The sequence below is a fragment of the Lissotriton vulgaris genome, unplaced genomic scaffold (assembly GCF_964263255.1).
Source record: "Lissotriton vulgaris unplaced genomic scaffold, aLisVul1.2 SCAFFOLD_2264, whole genome shotgun sequence".
NCBI lineage: Eukaryota > Metazoa > Chordata > Amphibia > Caudata > Salamandridae > Lissotriton > Lissotriton vulgaris.
The window spans coordinates 327,567-346,723 of record NW_028254859.1 but is presented as its reverse complement, the minus strand read 5'-3'; the positions used below and the strand labels follow the sequence as shown (position 1 = coordinate 346,723).

Sequence of the window (19,157 nt, the reverse complement as noted above, 5' to 3'; positions counted from 1 at the left end):
AGAAGAGGGTAGGAGAATGCCATATCTCTGTTTTATTAGAGTTGGATTTGAGCAAGCAATTATGCAGACACATTTTAAAAAATGCTAGTAAGATGTGTTAATAGAGCAGTCCATTAAGAAAATCAGGTATCATCGGCATATGAGATTACCTTAATACCGCAAGATTCAGTCAGTGCCACAAGGGTGGGGGGGGGGCATATGAACATTAAACAGGGTAAGACTAAATGAAGACCCTTGGGATGCCACAATTGCTTTGTTTATTGCCTTAGGAGTAATACCCTAAACTGACCGATTTTTGTCTGCCCGACAAAAAGACTGAGGCCGTCAAAGTGATTGGCCTCAAATGCCTAACTCAGTTAGTGGTTGAAGAAGTAAGAGATGATATACGCAGTCGAAATCTGCTGACAAATCAAGAAGGATGACGGCAGCTCTCTCCCCTTAAACAAGAGCGAGTTGTATGTAATCAGAATCTTCCAGCAAAGCTGATTCTGTACGAAGAAGCATACTAAAAATCGATTGTGAAGCACGCAGAACACCTGCTCGTTCCAGGTAAGAAGACATTAACCAATTTTTCTAAGGCCGTAGCATGAGCGGGAAGTAAAGAAAGGAGACAATAATTTAACAGAATTTATTGATTGACAGAAGGATTTTTCAAGAGTGGCATTACCTTTGCTTGTTTTGAAATAGCTTGAATAGAGACTGATTTTAATGAGGTGTTGAATATTGTATTTATCACAGACATCAATCACTTTAGCAAACCCACTAGGAGGGCAGGGATCCAATGGGGAACCTGATTTGCAACTAATTTGAGGAAGTTTATATTGCTGAAGAGTGATTGGTTCAAACTTTTGAAATGAGGGTACAGATGAGGATATCGAAAACCAAAAGTGAGCTTCAGAAAAAGTGTCCTGAGTGTTAGGATTCCGCTTCTATTGTTCTTACTTTATTCTTAAAGAAATCTGAGAGATTGGTGTAGAGTTCGACTGAGGGAGCAATAGCTGAATTGCAGGCTTTGGGCTGTACAAAAAGTTAGGTGATTATGAAAACCTCCTATGGCTTATTGCTGACTGAGTAAATTTGTAAGGCAAAGAAATCAGATTGAGCTGATTTAATGGAGTTTCGATAACCTTTTAAAACTGGCTTTGAGTTTTCTTTATCTATTCTCAGATAATTGTTGCACCACTTGCGTTCAAGGTTTTTACTCTCTCTTTTTTTCGCAGCTAGATGTGAGGAGAACCAAGGGGCAGGCTTCCTTAGCTTACAGGAGCTTGGGGTTATTCTTTCTGCTAATGTATCCAACAATTTTCCGAAACCACTGATTCACTGAGTTCAAGTCTCCCTCAATGTCACCTGTTAGTACAGGAACCGAGTTAGCGGTGAATCTAGCTCATGTTTCTTGATTTGACCCTATTAATGAATGGTTTGGGGGACAGGAGGGGAAGAATGTTTGCACAATTAGGAATCTGCTGAACAAAAAGATATAGCAGAATGAGATGATTAAGTATGGCATCTTTATCATGAGTGGACGTCTTGCAATGTTATATCAGGTAACCATTGCTGATGGAGCCAGAGAATAAGGAGGCAGCGGAGTTCCATTAGAGATTAACGTCCTTTGTAAATATCATGTTAGAGGATTGTGCATGTTTGGCAGAAACATGCCTCATACACTGTTTACCAGAAGTGAGGCTTTCACCAGGAGATGGTGAAAGAGGATAAGCCTGGCTGTGGGGTTGATGGTTTCAGGCGCTGGAAGGTGGGATAGGAAACGATTTAAAGACACTTGCAGAAGATGGAGCTTTTGTGGATCACCTCAACACCTCCTCAGATGCTTTGGTCTAGATAAAATAAACAATATAGTGATTGGTTGGAGAAGCAGTCCTATAATGCTCTGACAGAGGAGCCAGATTGAGTTAGAATCAAGGTGTCAAAGCCTAGAAAAGAAAACCTGCTAGCAATCTCCGTATGGTGTTTCAAAGACCACACTTATGCAGTTGACACTTGGGAGTGGAGGTGGACACTTTGCCTAAGAGCAGATCTGACTGATTCCACAACATATTCATGAAGTTGATCTTTGAGATTCCCTGGAGGTGACAAGGTGGATGGTTTGCATGTGCTAGGCTCCCTGTTATTTCTGGTATTCTGGTATTTCTCTTCCCAAGGGCGGTGTAAATTTCCGTGACTGTGCATAGTCAGGTAGAGTCAAAGCGCCAGGATACCCTTTGGGTGACAGTCTGGGCTATAAAAGTATGCGATTCATACATACAATTTAGGCAGAGATCAGTAGTAAAAGTCAGAGCTGGAAGGAGTTTCCTGAGCATCTTGTGAGTTCAGATTTATCAAGGAACAATCATTCCTTCTTCCTTCCACAGCTGATAAAAAGTACAAACGAGTTGGGTAACAAAAGCTCCTATTTAAATTGTGGCAAAGCTTCTTGCTTGGGATTGTGTTTTTGTTGGGAGAATGTGGGCTTTAACATATTAAGTAACCTTCCCCCATGCAGTTGTTTTCACTGCCCACAGGTGCCTGGTGCACCTCAGAGCAGGAGAAGAAGGTTGGAGGAAAAGCTTCAATTAACATATTCACAGCTGGCATAGAGGTTTCTTCCAAAACCAACTCCAAAACTAACATAGTCTACCCCTTCCATTAGGCTTACAACTGCTGCTGGCATTAACCTCTTAGGTGCAAAATGAAATGTGTTTATTTTAACCGTGTATTTAGTGATCCTGGCTCTGTCTGTAGAAGGGCACTTTACATCATGACAGAGGTCACAAGAAAGGAATTACATCAAGATGGAGCAAGGATTAAAACAGCTGTGACAAATGTACCCTTAGTCACATATGTTTACAATTTGAGTAAAAATAATCCGTAGGGGGTTTGTCTAGGAATTGTCTGAAAAGGTGTGCCTTGACTTTCTTGTGGAAGATTGAGAGGTGGGTCAGTGTGCGGCAGCAAATTCCAAGCTTTTGTGGCTGTCCTGGAGATTTTTTTTTTCCTGTAGCTGTTCTGAATTTAGGTGGTTCTAAAAGATGGTCTTTTCTTATTTCTCAGGCCTCTTGGGCCCCATGGATTATGAATGGGCTAGCTAAGTAGGGAGGGTGTTTTTGTGAATGGGTCAATTCACTAGACATCAAGTATTACATTTTAAAGTTTATGTGCAGGAAACCAAGAGCACACAAATTATACAATTGGCTTTACAACAGTGCTGGAAAACCACCTACTGTCACCTTGCACCCACTTCTGAGCACAAAAGGACTAGCAACCTCACGAATGCATCGCAAAACACAAAGTGGCCACCCCTCAGATGACCTCCAAAGGGTGCCTAGCTGAATGATGTGTGCTTTGCTGTGTTTGAAAGCTGAGCTTTGCTGGCACGTTTTAGGGGGAGGTTGTGAGGAGAAAGAATCAGCTTCCATGAACCCGAAGACATGAGTGATGGTAAATGTACAGTCACTAGGGAAGGAGCTGTAGGAACTATACAACTGGACCGCACTAATAGTGGGTGCTGCTGCAGGAGATGAGGAAACAGGTGTTGCAGAGGACTGCAGTGCACCAGGGACAGTGGCAGAAGCTGTAGACCTGATGGACAGCACTCAGCACAGCTTTGGCTGTGGAAAGTATACACCAGCCAAACCGACTTTTTCCTACATAAACAGACTGTTTAATGTAGGCCTGGGCATAATTCAGATTAGGAAAGCTGTGCTGGTGACGTGGCTGAGTTGGCACACCCATACTTGGTCATTGGCTAGACTGGCCTTGAGAATGAGACTTCTCTGGGGATGGTTTTGCCCATATGAAGCTGACAAGCTAACTGAGGAACATCTTGAAACCTGGCAAACCATTGTTGATGGGGCACCACCCTATCCTGGGCAGGGTAGGAGGCTCTGCCTAATGGCTGTAATCACATGCCTGTAGGGACTAGGTCTTCAATGGGATTACAAGAGCTGTTCAGCCTGTAGAAGCCCCAGACTCCTCCCTGGTCTGATGCCACCTGGGCCCAGATAGGGAATGTGGCTCTGCGGGTGACTGGAGCCCTGACCTGCAGGAACTGTGGCTCCCAGGCAAAAGACATGACTTTGCCCACCTCTCATGGAGGATTATGAGAGTCGTTCAGCGCACAGTAGCCTCAGACTCCTCCCTGGTCTGACACCACCCTGCTCCAGGATCTGTCAGGGCCTTTGCATCGGGTCCCGTGCTGCTCCACACCCAGAGAGGCATGAGAGTACTTCCCAGCCTGCAGCCACCATGCCTTGTGTAGGTACTGTCCCTCCAGTCCATGATCCAAGGGTGCCCCGGTTCGGTGCCTTCCACCTTCCTGGTTCCCGAGCAAATTGACAAAAAAACTCCACTGCACTACGCAGAGTTCCACATGCGGCGGAGTGTGATATGTTGTGCTGCTCAACCTGATTTTTAGCGCTGGGTGTTTGTCCTGTAAAATCAGCGTGAACTGCACCAAGTGCAGCGCAAGTGAGCACTGCTTCTTACTGCCACTTAAGTAGATGTTCTACTCGAGCAGCAGCTTCCTCAGCGCAGGTGGAAGCATTCTCAATGCGAGGGGTAGCAACCAGCCATGACCGCCTGTGTTTGGAAATCTTGTCAGGAAGTGGTCTGGAGTAAGATTTTCCTTGCTCGCCAACTAAGCGTTGGCATGCTGCAGGAGAGGAAAAACTCTGCTCTGAGCCACTATGCAGAGTTTTTCAGAACTCCACGCTCTATGTGGAGCGCGGAGTGGGAAAAACTCTGCAAACTCAGAAAGCGGAGCAGAATTTCATGCTCAGGCCTAATTATATTCCCACAGATGGTAACTTCACCCATTGTCTTCTCAATCGAGATCAAGCAAGATTTTATCTTCTGTTCTGAAGGAAATTTATGTCCTCCCTAAGCTCACCTTAGGAATCTGCTTTAGTGTTTCACAGGTGTACCACCCCTGTCAAACTCCCCACCTGCCACTGTCCCCTGAGTGGGTCGCGCCTGGCAGGCACCTTTTTACCTCTCAATGGTTTCACTTGTTCTTGAAGTCTCTCTTCAAAGTTCTTTTCAACTTTTCCTTTTGGAAATCAGTCTTGCACCCGTATTAAACCCTAGATCGAGTTTACGACCCCCTTTTGGCTGCATTTCCATGCCACCTAACTCCGAGAACCCCATATCCCATTGCCGAGGGGTATGCTACTTTTCTAACACTGTCTGCGGGGAGAGCCTCTGTCAGAAGGACTTGGGCCCCTGAGCGATATAGGGGAGTCGGGTATCTGTACACCACATTTCTTGCACATGCCACTAAGTGGGGAATCGCTGCTGAGTTCTTTTGTCTGCACCTCCCACTCCTGAGGGAAGCCTGGTTAGTTTCTTTTGGCAGGACAAATCATATGAGCTGAGGTCATAGACAGAGGCTGAAGCATGGAGGAGCCAGACCAATTCCATGAGAGCCAGAAGGAAGGGGTCCCTCTTTTGCACAGGGAGGTCATGGCAGCACATCCTTTCCCAGGTCAGAGACCAAAGCCTGCAGGTCCACTGTTGAAACCAGCACCTGCAGACAGAAAAGGGATTTTCCAAGCCCCAGACACAGAAGTGGGCAACCAAAGTGGTGCACTTGGGCAGCTGCGGGACTTCACAGACACCCGCACACAGTACACAGCTAGGCATCCTGGATTTTTCAGTTGAGGCCCGGGGCGGACCAGGCCCCCACCCCAACAAGGCAGGGGAAGACCAGGCACACCAGCAGTATACTTCTACAGTGGGACTGGGGATGGGCCCTGCAATGGGCAATCAACATTCAAGCAGCCCTTAGACCGATGTAGTCCCAAAAGGAACCCAGGGCTGCAAGGTGCCTTCGAAGTGCCGATGATCAATCTTGTTTGTAATTTATACTAATTCTTACACTCATCTGTGTTCTTCATCAAGCGGTAGCCCAGTGATCCACTGACAAAAGTCACAGGCACCCTTTGCAACGTTCACCCACCTGCAGGTGAAGGAGAGGCAGGAGGAAGTCAGATCAGCCAACCACTACCCATGCAGTGGGCAAGTCCAGCACCGCATCACGCATCATGCTTCCCTTCTGGAATTCGGCCTCCATGATTTAAAAAAGTGTTTCCAGGCATTCTGCCCAGGACCTCCACCCAATCACTACATCAGGCTGGCAAACAATGGGCTCTCACAGCAGCACGTCAGCACAGGCTGTATGCTCCACCACTGGCTCTTCCAGACAGGGCCTTATGAGTATTTAAACCCCAACCTGATCACATGGGACCAGTCCACCAGTGACCTGTCAATGATGGAGGGTTGCCCCACCTGCACGTCAGCCAACCATCACCCCCTGGGGCCGGTGGGAGCCAGGGCTCAACAGATGCATGTTGAGAGTCCCCAGCTTAGGCGGCAGCTCCTATCCATGCCAGTGGACTGGTGGGGGGGGGGTACTGTTGAGAGAAGAGTCAGGTTCCACCACACCATCAGTGCGACTCACTTGCTTTTGATACACATGTGGAAACTCAAGCAGCATCTCCTACCACCTCTAGAAGCAGTTCACACTGGCATAAATTGGGTACAGCATCTCCAAAGAGAGGAGCAGGGCTTCCTGTATGGCCCTGCTCTTACTCAACCAGGTTCTCCTGCCAGACATGACAGGCCACTTCCCAGTCACTGGAAACCCAGGCAGGCCAGGCTAGAGAGGACCCAGTTGCAGGTTCATTAGGGGGTCCCAGCATAGGGAGGCACTGCAATTCAGTTACTCCCAGGTATGTGCAGGGTGAGCATTAATGATCCTTCCGCAGGTTCACCCACGGAAACCATGTTACGAATTTTATTTCCTATAGATATTCTAGTTTAATTGTCTTCTCAGCATGTCCACCATAGTAGTTGCCGACATTGGCAGAGTTCATCCAAGGACCTAACTAAACCATCCAATTGGTAGTAGCAATGAGTGGTTTGTACAAAAGGCAGGGACTTAAACAACACAAGCTTATGACCCACACTTAGGTGTACAGGGAATTCCTCGCTCATGGGAAATAGTTGTAATTCCTAATCCCTTTCACAAACGAGGTTCAGCAGGTTATCCGTACCTGTCAGCTGAGTTGTGCGTGGGTAATTTGTGTGCCTGCTGCCTTCCTTGGATGTGGTAGCTATCTCTCAGGCTCTTTCTCCAGAATCCAACCCTAATTCTGTGTTCCTGTGGTCATGATGGTAGGCACAGAAAGTACAATGGAAAGCTGTTAAGGTGAGATCAGCACAAGCTTATCTGGAGTCACCAAAGTGGCCAGGCGAGCCCCGATTCGTCTTGATCTGATAAATGCACGCATTGTGGGAGGTCATTGCTCATCGGTAAGTATTAACTCTGGAATTACAACAGTTATCCAAGTAACAGATGAAGAATTCCAATTAACCATAAATGATTTAATGAGAACATTTGCAGTTTCCGGCCATGTTTACTTCTTGATGCTTGGCTTAATCTTGAAGACAATCATATGCTACTGACAGGATCAACCAGATAGCTGCACCTGCTGGAATGGAGGAGGAGACCAGTGCCCATTCTGGACTGACTATTGGGAGCCCCTGATTGCCTGCAGGGACCTGGGGGAAAGGGCATTCCTTCCTACTCTCAAGGAAGAAAGGCTTGAACGAACGGCCAATCGGACCGAACTGGAAGGCAGTTGTCGATTCCGGCCCTCCGGGCTCCCGCCTAGGCCCTTGCAACTCCCAAATGAGAACAAATGGACAAAGTGGCACTAATCTGGAATAATCCTATATACTTACCTTGGTATCCATGCACACCAAGTGATAGAAAGTGCAGTTGGTGAAAACGCACCCAACCTCCTAGAGTCCTGTCTGGGCTTGCGAGTGAAATGAGCGATCATCAGGACTTCCAGGGCAGCCTGGCCATGAGGGAGCACCATAAGAACAGACTGTGCACTACCAGATGTCTGGGGTTTGGAGCTTCCAGATGCCAGGACTCGAAGGACAGCCATCTGGTCGGGCTGTGGCTTCTGACAAAGGATTTTGCTCGCATTTGGAGGGGACAGGGATTCTCAGAGATCGGGCTGGTTATCAGACATGGGCCTATGGGAGCAGGCCTCATACTCCTGAATCGGGACAAGCAGCGGCGACCTCCCTAGTTCTGCGGGACCTCATTCCGTGCACTCTGCTGCACTGCGGGATGCAGAAGAGAGTCAAGTACTGAAGGCTTCCACTCCACGACCAGCCGGAGCTCTGACCTGGGGCCCAGTCAAAGTTTCTTATCCCAGGCAAGTAGGGAATGCCACCCAGGCCTATTGGTCTCCATCTGGGGCACTTTGAGACATGGCGGGCCAGGGAACGGAGGCTAGGAGTGGGGGTTTCCATCACAGGTCTGCCTGGGGTGGGACCCGGGGCCAAGTTAGAGCTTATTATCCCGAACAAGGAGGGGCCTCCCTGGGGCCTGCGGGTCCCTGTCCAGGGCACTTTGACACTGCAGGTTAGCGAACTGAGCCTAAAAGGAAGAAGCAAAAAAAAAGCAAAACAATTTGGGGGATTCTACAAATATTAATTCAAACCAGGGTTAGGCAAGAGGGTCCAGGTGAAAACAGAGACCTAAGCAAGTCCAGCTATCTCCAGAAGGGCAACCACATCTACTGGAAGTATAGAACAGGTCACACAAGCTGCGCACTAATTTAGATGTTGTCTAGATCAACAACCACCTGCTTAATACCTGTAGGCTAAAAAGTCCAGGTTTCCAAATGTCTGCAGAATTAATCTTTTCAAACTATATTTTGAAAATGTTTAATTAAAAAAACAGATACATTGTAGGGTAAGCAATTGTGAAAGCCTGCTTGTGATAAAAGAAAGAAAATGCTAACTATTTCGTGTAAAGCATATATTTCTCATCACTCAACTTCAAAAGTGAATGCACTTTAGCTTTTTACAGCGAGCAGTGTTTCCCATGTGACTGCAGAAAGTTTGCAGTACTTTGCTTTACTCATTTCCCTAAAGTTGTTATTGGCTGGAAGGAACCAACGATAATATCGCTAGGTCTGACGAAACTTGAAATTGAGGGCAAGCAAGAGGTAAGAAATGAGCCAGCTGTAGAGATGGACTGGGCATAGAAGACAATAATGTGATTTTAACAGACTAGCATCCTCAAGCTAAAGATTTTCAAAAGAATATTTCAGGAAAAGAAAACCCTGGCCTGCTAAGTCAACCATCGCAACATGCCAGATAAGCAGATTTGAGTTTGCGTTTTCAATTCAACATTAGAAAATAGATTCAAAACGTGTACGATGCCGTATTAGCACTGTGAGACGTACAAGGATGTTTTATTGTAGGTGGCACGATGGGCTGTGCTTTTTATGGACTTCCACTCTCATTACAAGTGGCCCAGGAATTCCGATGGGCCGGAACCTTGTGCTACCAGCCCAAATGGAATTCCAGGTTTCATGGAAATACAGCATGTCCCAGGTTTTTAACATAGAGACTGTTAGAAATAGGACTTCTGGATGGCTAGGGCATGCGCCTAAGCCAGGCAGAAACCACCACTCTAGTCAAGGCAAGGGAGCTACAAGCTGAAGATAACCACTGCTCACCCCCTTGGTAGCTTGGCACGAGCAGTCAGCCTTATCCCAGAGGCAATGTGTAAAGCATTGCGCAACACAGCAGCAACACACTAGGCACACTACAAAAGAAACTCCACACAAGGTTATATGAAAAATAGCCTTTGTATTATCATAAACACATTAGATCTTAACCCCACATATACACTGTGCCAACTGGCACCAGGTAGTAATTTACAGGGGATTATAGTACATGAAAGGGCCAATTGGGCCACTGTCAGAACCATAAGAACAGGTAGTAAACACAACCAGTAACTCCTGATAAAATAATGAACTCGGTGGAAACATATTATGCATAAACACAGTACACACAATCATCTTAGGCATGAGCACATTATGCATTAGGCATCACATTAAGCATACATCCTAAAAACCAGTAGTGCACCCCAGTAACACTAGGAAGGTGCATACATCATCTGGGGATCTTACACCACCTTAGGACACCAAATAACCCCAGGCCAACTGGCCTTCCTTGGGGTCCGTCTGGGCTGTCCCAAAAGCCATCTGTCCAAAAGTCAGGGCGCTGTAAACATAGGGCATTTCACCAGGCCCTCCGGCTGCCAATGCAACCACCACAAATGTGCTCAATGCACTGGGGTTGAGGGTGCATCTCACCTCTTCCTCGTTATGAAGAGAAATGCCCTGTCGTTGCAGCTGCCCGCGCCCTTGCGGTGCAGCTGAGAAAATGTGCCTTGGCACTACAGTGCATTGAGAGCCCCACTCCGGGACTCTTGTGACAAAATTGCCCCCATGTTGCAGCTGCCTGTAGTCAGGGAGGTGCAGTTGTGAAAAGAAACAAGCACTGGCACCACCCGTGCCTTGGGAGCACCAACAATGCTCCAAGCTCAACAACTTCAGCCCCACTCACCGGGTCTGATTTGCGTTGGATCCAGGCGCTGACAATGTGCCTCAGGAGGCCCACCCTCACGGGGCCTCTCCTCACTTTGCCTGGCAACGTGGGAATCTGACCGGGAGCCCACGAGGCTCTGATCCAGTTCCTGTGAGCCTCAAATCTTCAGGCGTGCTAATGCGGGGTAGGCTCCCACCCACCGCCAGCCACACCTCTGCCTGACTTCCGCTCTGGGCACATCCGGTCTCCTTATGGCAACCCACAGGGCTCGCTACAGCACACAGGAGCCCCGCCTTCCTGACTTTCCGGTCGGGCTGCCTTATCTCCGGCCACGCCCACAACCAGGCAAGGGTGGTAGACTCCCGCTTTACCCCTGGAGCACAAACATGCGGGGTGGGCTCCAACTCTGTTCCAGGAAACATCAAAATTTGGGGTAGGCTCCAGCTTCACCCCTGGACCACAGGGGAATCCCCACACCAGGATTCCCTCAAGACGCTTCGCAGGCCAGCGCTACAGGGATCACATCTCGTCCTCTGGCAAGGTTGGAGTACCCCTCTCTGGGGCTCCAGCAGTAAAGATGTAGTGCTCACGAAGAGCTAGGATCCACAAATTTTAGAGGGGCAATGCTGGGTCCAGGCAGGCCAGCTCACAGGGCTCTCCAGCAGAGGGGCATTCCCTCTTGGCAGTCCCTCTTGGGGCCCAGCAAGCAGCACCCAAAAACAGCAAATCAACATGGGGTCAGAGCCCCAATATTGATACTACTTTTTTCTTTGTTTTGCCCTGGCACCAGGCTGGGGGAACCAGTACCAACTGGTTCTGGGGGGTACTGAAGCACTTTGTTTACAGTGCTTCTACTCCCCTTTGTCAGGTGTGAGCTCGGTCCTCAAACACACCACAGGGGGGCAGAGCCAGCATTCACCCAGGCAGGCACAGACATATTCAGGGTCAGGGGACTACTCCTCCTACTACTCCAAATGCAGATCTCCTGTTCAGTCTAGTGCTGACTCACCTTGCCCCTCTGGAGCCACACACCTCACCAGACCCTGTCACTCAAGATCCAGACATGCAATATACATCAGGCAGGCAGAGACACATAGCACACAGAAATGCCAACTTCTAAAAGCAGCATTTATTATCACTATTCCAAACATACCAAACTTGACCACGCTGCTTCTCTCATATCAGGAATTACCACTGAAACACTTATCAGGGAATCCCCGATGCATTCCATTAGAGGGTAGCCTCACAGAAGTGAGAAACCAAAAAGGCTGTTTGCCACTATCAAGATATGTCACACACTTAAGGTATATGTCCTACCTTTTACCTACAATGCACCCTGTCCATAGGGCAAGCTACGGCCTAGCTTAGGGGTGACTTACATGTAGTAAAAGGGGGTCACAAAAGTGGCACACACTTTAGGCACCACATCACAGCGGCAGTAACACTGTGTGCACAAGCCCTACAATGGCAGAGGCCTGAGACAGATTTTAAACGCTACACTGGTGGGTGGTTTGGTTTGGTTGATACCACTTTACTGGGGACTAATAGGTAAATTAAATACGCCAAATAGGTGTAGACCAATCTTACCATGTTTACCACAGATAGCACATGCTCTTTACTCTGGACCGCAGTGCTAAAGTGCCCAGAGTCCTAAAACCACCAACACCAGGTCATAAAAAAGACTAGGAGGAACGCAAAAAGTTCAGGGATGACCCTGCAAAAAGGGTCAATTCCAACAAAGACCTAGTCGAAGATTGCAGCAAAATACAGGGCACTATGCAAAAGATTCACAGACAGTCAGATTCATGCAAGCTATTCCCCTAAAACATGGAATTACAAATCGGATCTTTAATTCTGGGGGGGGGCATTAACCAGTCAAATTCCAGGCCACACCCAATGATAGCCGGGGGGGAAGGTTGGCATTAACCGGTCAAATTCCAGGCCACACCCAACGACAGCCTTAGTATGGTTGCAGAGTCATCAATAATATGATAGTGATGGGAAAATATATTGTTTGTGCTGCAAACATTTTTTTCATTGTTGACTTGCATGGGAGGTTCCTTGCATGGTGCTTTTAAAGGGGTAATTCGCTTAATGATAGCACATTAAATCTCAAAGCCCAAGCTGACATCAAACAAAGCAACATTCTGGTCCTTGTATTGTTGGTGCAAGGCTGGGTAATGAGGACTGTTTTTTATCTCTATAGCTGATAATCTCTTTAAAGCCAAGATGAAATTTGTTTTTTAACACAATTTCAAGTGAGAGTAATTATTCGACTGTAAAATTGTCTCCTTATTATTAAATCTCTGAAACCTCATTGTGAATTAAACTCACTGGGGCTGATTCAGAAAAGGATTTAAGAGTATTGGAGGTAGTACTACAAGAGTAGTATCCTATGTACTTGTGAGAAAGTGCCCCTTTTTGGGGTAAATACGCCCATTTGTTTTGGACTGATGCTGCTGCGTAGTGGATGCGTAGTGGATGCTGCCAAAGTTCTCTACACGGTGATGATCTAAATTCACCTGTAATCAAGATGCAGGGGACACAGAATCCCAGAATTGCGTCTGAGGGGTGTCCCTGATACTAAGCAGGGTAACAGACGCATGATCTAACATGTGGAAGTATATACATGTCGTAATGTAGGTTTCAAACGCATCTACAGACATCTACCACAGTACTGTCCAATAAACTAGGGAAAACTGTACAGTCCCAAGACACAGCCAAATACTAAATGCAAAAATGTTGCACAAATTCTTTTCTGAAGGTGCATCACCCAATCGTGCCTTGAAGAAAAGAGTAGGGAACATGTGCAGGAGACAACGCTGAAGCAGAGTGGGACCCTTTCTCCTGTAACTAAACAAAAAATAATTGGAGAACAGAGGTTAAAATCACAGAAATTACATTCAAAGTTATATACATATATAATAAAAGAATACCTCCGTAGGAGGCATACTGAAATGAGGAATTCAGACAAAGAAGAGGCAGTGGTGGTGGAGGGGGGTAGTGGGAGGATAGGTGTGTTTAATCCTCCCGGAGGTGAACTCCAAATTCCTCATCGAGGTTGAGACCCCCAGGTCCCCAGGCGTTTGGTTTGAAGGTCAATAATGTATTTAGATTCTCTTTTTCTCAGCTTGAGAACTCTATCACCACCTCTTGTCATGTTCAATATCTCCTCAATGGCATAATATGACACAGGAGAACTGTATGAGGAATGTTTGTTCTGAAAGTGCTGCGCTACAGGGTAGTGAGGGTCCTTGTTGGTAATCGACCGCCCTCATGTGTTCTAATACCCTCTCTTTGGCCATCTTTGTGGTACTACCAACATATCTGAGCTTGCATGGGCACTCCAGGACATAGATGGCAAATGCAGACTGCAGGTAAGGAATTGGGCAATGGCCTTGGAGGTGTTATGATTCGATGTGGTAAGCTCTTTGCGCATGTAGCTGTTTCTGCAGGCTTCACAGTGATCACACGGGAAGAAACCTTGTAAATTGTGTCCCTTTCCAGTTCTAGGCATAGTGATGTCACTGAGGACAAGTATGTCCCTGATACTCTGCCCCTTGTGTAAGTGATCCTGAGCTTTTCCTGTATGGCGTAGCCTATAGTAGGATGGCTCATGAGTATGTCCCAACTTTTGACCAAAATCTTTTGAATGTCTTTAGAATTACTGTTGTATGTCAAGATAATTATTGTTCCTTTTTCACTGTCATAATCCTTACTGGTGGTACAGTCAAATAATGTCTGACTCCTAGTGACTTTACTGACTTTGTTAATAGCCCTATTGAGGACTGATTGTGGGTATCCTCTCTATCTGAATCTATTAATCATCCTAGTCTGTTCTCCCACAAAGCCTCCTCCATGTTGCAGTTACGTTTGGCCCTCAGTAGTTCCCCAAACAGAAAGCTCCATTTCAGGGTTTCCGGGTGGTTGCTGACATGGGAAGGGAGATTGGATGTCAGAGACACCAAGGGTTTTTTAGGCAAACTTGAAGGCATCCGTTGGGAAAACGATTTCCTCTTGATTACTTTGTATGTCAACTCCCTTTAAACTACAATCAATCATGAACAGGGTATCCAAGCGTGTCAACATTGTCTCTGGACAAGACACATTTAATAGGGCTACTAACAACGTCAACCAAGCTTCAGCCAAGGCCCACAATTTAAAAAATAAATAAAATAAACGGGGGCAGGGTAGGAATACCCTGACCTTCAAGTTGTGGTGGTGTCCCCCGGGACCCTGCCAGGGCCAACAATTCCTTAAAAAAAAAGGCCCTGTCCCCTTTCTCAACCGTTCTCCAAACGTGGCTCCTGGCGCATTACTGGTTGGGGATGAGGCCTTCTTGGCTGCTGAGGGTCGTTGGGGGCCAAAAACCCCTATTGTTCCCACAAGTAAGTCCCCCACAGTGGGACTGCTCAGACCTCGTTCGAGGCCTTACTCCTTTTTTCAAGCACTCTGCAAATGCACGTCTGGGGGCACTACTGGTTAGGGGATGAAATCTTCTTGGCTGCTGAGGGTCTTTGGGGGCCAAGAACCCCTATTGTTGCCACAAGTAAGTCCCCCACAGCGGGATTGCTCAGACCCCATTGGAGGCCCGCACCCTTTCTCAACCACTCTTCAAACGTGTCTTCTGGTGCACTACTGGTTGGAAGATGAAGTCACCTAAGTTTCTGTTGGTTGCTAGGGGCCAAGAACCCCTATTGTTGCCACAAGTCCTTTATGAAGAGAAATGCCCCGTCATTGCAGCTGCCCGGGCTCTTGCGGTGCAGCCGAGAAAATGTGCCTTGGCACTACGGTGCCTTTGAGAGCCCCACTCCGGGACTCTTGTGACAAAATTGCCCCCACGTTGCAGCTGCCTGTAGTTAGGGCTCTCAATTGCTCAGACCTTGCTCAGACCTTATCAAAAACCCCGCCCCCTATTTCAATGGGTCTGCAAACGCGCCACCTGGCACACTACTCTTGGAGGATGAGGTCTAAGGGTGAGCGTGCCGGTAAACTCTGCTCTGCCTGCAGTTGACAGAGTTTTTGCCAATCTCTCCATTCCAAGCGGAGCAGAGTTTACTGGACATCCATATCAGAGACTCACACACCCTCTCACAGACCCACTCAGACACTCATATACCCACTTACAGGCCCACTCATACGCTCTCACACCCAATCACACACCTACTCAGACACTCATACACCCAGTCAGACTCACATACATTCACTCACACACTCAGTGTTAAAGACTAGTGGTTTCAGTTAGGAAATACATTTTTAAAAACCTTACAATTTCACTTAAAAAAACAAAGGTTACAGGGACATTATAGTTAGGAAATAGAATTTTAAAAAAAACTTAAAAATTCACTGAAAAAAATGTTATAGTTAGACTCAGATTTCACTCAAACAAATCCAGTGAAATACAGCAGTTTTAGTTACCTGAGATAACTATAACTTACACTCCGGCAATGCACTGCTTATGACCACACATATTACATCGCTGTTGATATCTCAAATGACATCACTGATGATATCACTGATTTAAATAGTTCAATAGAAGTCAGTTTAAAATAAAAAAGAATAAAGCTGTACTAGCTCGGAATGTGTGGAAACATGCAGACAAATTCTAACATGTTCTCTCTGTTTGTCATTGTAATCAAGCTGTTTTCATTGCTTTAAAAAGCTGTTTCAATTATGCTCCATTGCCTGATCTGCCTTTCCTCTCAGCTGCTGGCTGTCACAGCAGGCATTGTGACGTCAGAACTCAAATGTAATAGCATATAATAATCAAGTTTCTGACATCTTTTCTTTATAATTGGCAACTGGGTGCACACAAGTCGCCAATTATAAAGAAATTAGATACTGGCGCTTTTACAGAATATATATATATATATATATACATATATATATATATATATATATATATATATATATATATATACTAGCAGCCCGTCCCGACCTTGTTCGGGAGCAACAGGCTTCCCTGACCCCCGCCCGCCCCGACATTGTCCAGCAGCCCGGGCCCCCGCCCGGCCCGTCCCCCGCCTGCCCTGACCCCCGCCTGCCCCGACATGGGTCCCCTTAACTCAGCTGCCGCTCCTCCCGCCTGTCCGCTGCTCGCACCGCCGCTGGCCTGTCCGCTGCTCCTCACGTCATCGCTCCTTCCCCGCGCCATGTCCGCCGCTCCCTTACCTCAGTCGCCTCTCCTCCAGCCTGTCCGCTGCTCGCACCGGCGCTGGCCTGTCCGCTGCTCCTCACGTCACCGCTCCTCCCCCGTGCCATGTCCGCAGCTCCTCGTCGCGCTCCTGGACGCCGCTCCTCCCCGCGCTAATGACGTGAGCACGCACGTCAGGGCCGGCGCTACTTCGGAGGGACTACTTGTTTTTTTACTGTAAATTTTTTAAATAACGTTTCTTTATTTTTATTTATATAGGTTATAACCATCTACACACCCTGACGATTCCAACGGTGTATCGGGTGTGTGGATTGGCGCTGTGGTTCCCGAGTTTACCCGCCTCAAAGCCTGAAAGTTCTTCCTTTATTATAGTAGTATAGATATATATATATATATATATATACATATATATATATATATATATATATTCCTTCTCACTCAGCAAAGCAGCCACTATGCCAATGCACTCCAATCCAGCTTTTCACAATATCCAGACAAGGAAGCGCGTGTGCTCAAAATCAGATTTATTATTTCGGTTCCAGCATGATATCAATCGGAATCACAAAACCCAACACGTTTCGGCGAAACACACTCGTGACCCGTGACCAAGGCGAGTGTGTTTCGCCGAAACGCGTTGGGTTTTGTGATTCCGATTGATATCATGCTGGAACCGAAATAATAAATCTGATTTCGAGCACACGCGCTTCCTTGTCTGGATATTGTGAAAAGCTGGATTGGAGTGCATTGGCATAGCGGCTGCTTTGCTGAGTGAGAAGGAATATTTTCAGGGCGACCTCGATCCCTGTTTTGCACCGCAGTTCCGGGGTCCCGGTGGTATGGAGGAAGGAACTTTGGATATATATATATATATATATTCACTGAAAAAAACATAGATTTCAGACAAGTTATAGTTAGGAATTACCATTTAAAAAACCTTAGAAATTCACTGAAAAAACCATAGGTTTCAGGGGTGTTATAGTAAGCAGGACATTTCATGAGTACAAAACCATTGAAATTCCTCTGTTATAGTTAGTTCTACTAACTATAACTCGCGCGCCCGCAATCCACTGCTGATGATGTCATATATTACATCATTCATGACATGGTCAGTGACATCACTGATGACATCTGATGACATCTCAAATGATATCACTGATGACATCATCCACGTGACAATCTGATACAACTCATCATTTGGATTACTTTTCTAACCACAGGACTGGATCCTAGATTCAGTCCTGGGACATCTCCTGTAAACAGTTGAGTAAAAGCGTTTTGGTTACAGTAGTGATTTTTAAGGAATATTATTGTATTTTAAAAGTTGACACTTTGAACATTGTTCACATAGAATCACCAATGTTATCCTATGGGAGGAAATTCACTTATCTGGTAAGTAGTGTAATGTTACTTTTTCTTACCCGTGGTGGATCCTGGATCCAGCACGGGAGCATCTCCTGTAAACAGTCGAAAGAATGCGTTTAAGTCATACAGGCAATTTTTAAGGGATATTTTTAGTCTGTGAAAATAGACACTTTGAAACTTTTCTGGTGAAAACCACACCATGGATTCCTATGGAAGGAAATACAAGTTACTGGTAAGTACGCTTAGAATTACTTTTCAGGGTCAGTGCTGGGCTAAAAGATGCAGCACTGGGTTCTCTCCTAAAACAGGTGAGTAAATCGGAAATCGTAGTTCGGCTGATTTTAGAGAAATATTTGTATGTTTCAAAAATCGACACTTAGAAACTTTTCTGCTGAAAACCACACAATGGATTCCTATGGATGGAAATACAAAATACTGGTAAGTACGCTTAGAATTACTTTTCAGGGTCAGTGCTGGGCTAAAAGATGCCGCACTGGGTTCTCTCCTGATAACAGTTGAGTAAATCTGAATTCAGAGTTCGGCTGATTTTAGAGGAATATTTGTACAATGGTGAAGGAAGGGGGCGGGGCCTGAGGTGACAGGTGTGCAAACACGCCTTGTGGCGCATTTTAAGTTGGGGAATTAATTCCTTTTAAATCCTGCGGTCCGCTGGGGGTCAACTAGCCCACCAGGTACCTCCAGTATGCGCCAGGGAGCTGCGTTGCAGAGAGGTGTTCAGAGGCCACGCCCCTTTTTAAAACACTCTGCAACGAAGCTCTGTGGCACTTAGTGGAGGTACAAGGTGGGCAAGGTGGGCTTATACGCGCCACAGGGCTTGTTTGCACACATATCACCTCAGGCCCCGCCCCCTACCTTCACCACTGTGCAAACGCGCCCCGTGGCGCGTTTTAAGTTGGGGGATTAGGTCCCCTTGAATCCTGAGGTCCCCACGGTCCCAGCCGGCTCCCCGCGCACTGCGGGTGCCGACATTGCTTTTCCACATGGGTGGCAACTAACATGCTGCTCCCCCGTGGAAAAGAAATCTGCTTCCCTATTTGGAAGAGAGAGCAGGTTTCCTACTCTCTCTTCCAAATAGGAAAACAGTTTGCAATGACAGGGCGGGAGCCGTGAGGCTCCCGCCCTATAATTGCAAACTACAGTGTCCCGGGGGTGGGCACCCCGGGACACTGCAGGAGCCGGCCCTGGAGGGTGCCGGTCCCCA

At 46.8% G+C, this 19,157-nt stretch overlaps 1 pseudogene; it reads right to left on the bottom strand.

The window, feature by feature from the left end:
- Nucleotides 1-5,772: 5,772 nt before the first annotated feature.
- On the bottom strand, nucleotides 5,773-5,925 carry LOC147659388 (5.8S ribosomal RNA; annotated as a pseudogene).
- Between the last annotated feature and the right edge of the window lie 13,232 nt (nucleotides 5,926-19,157).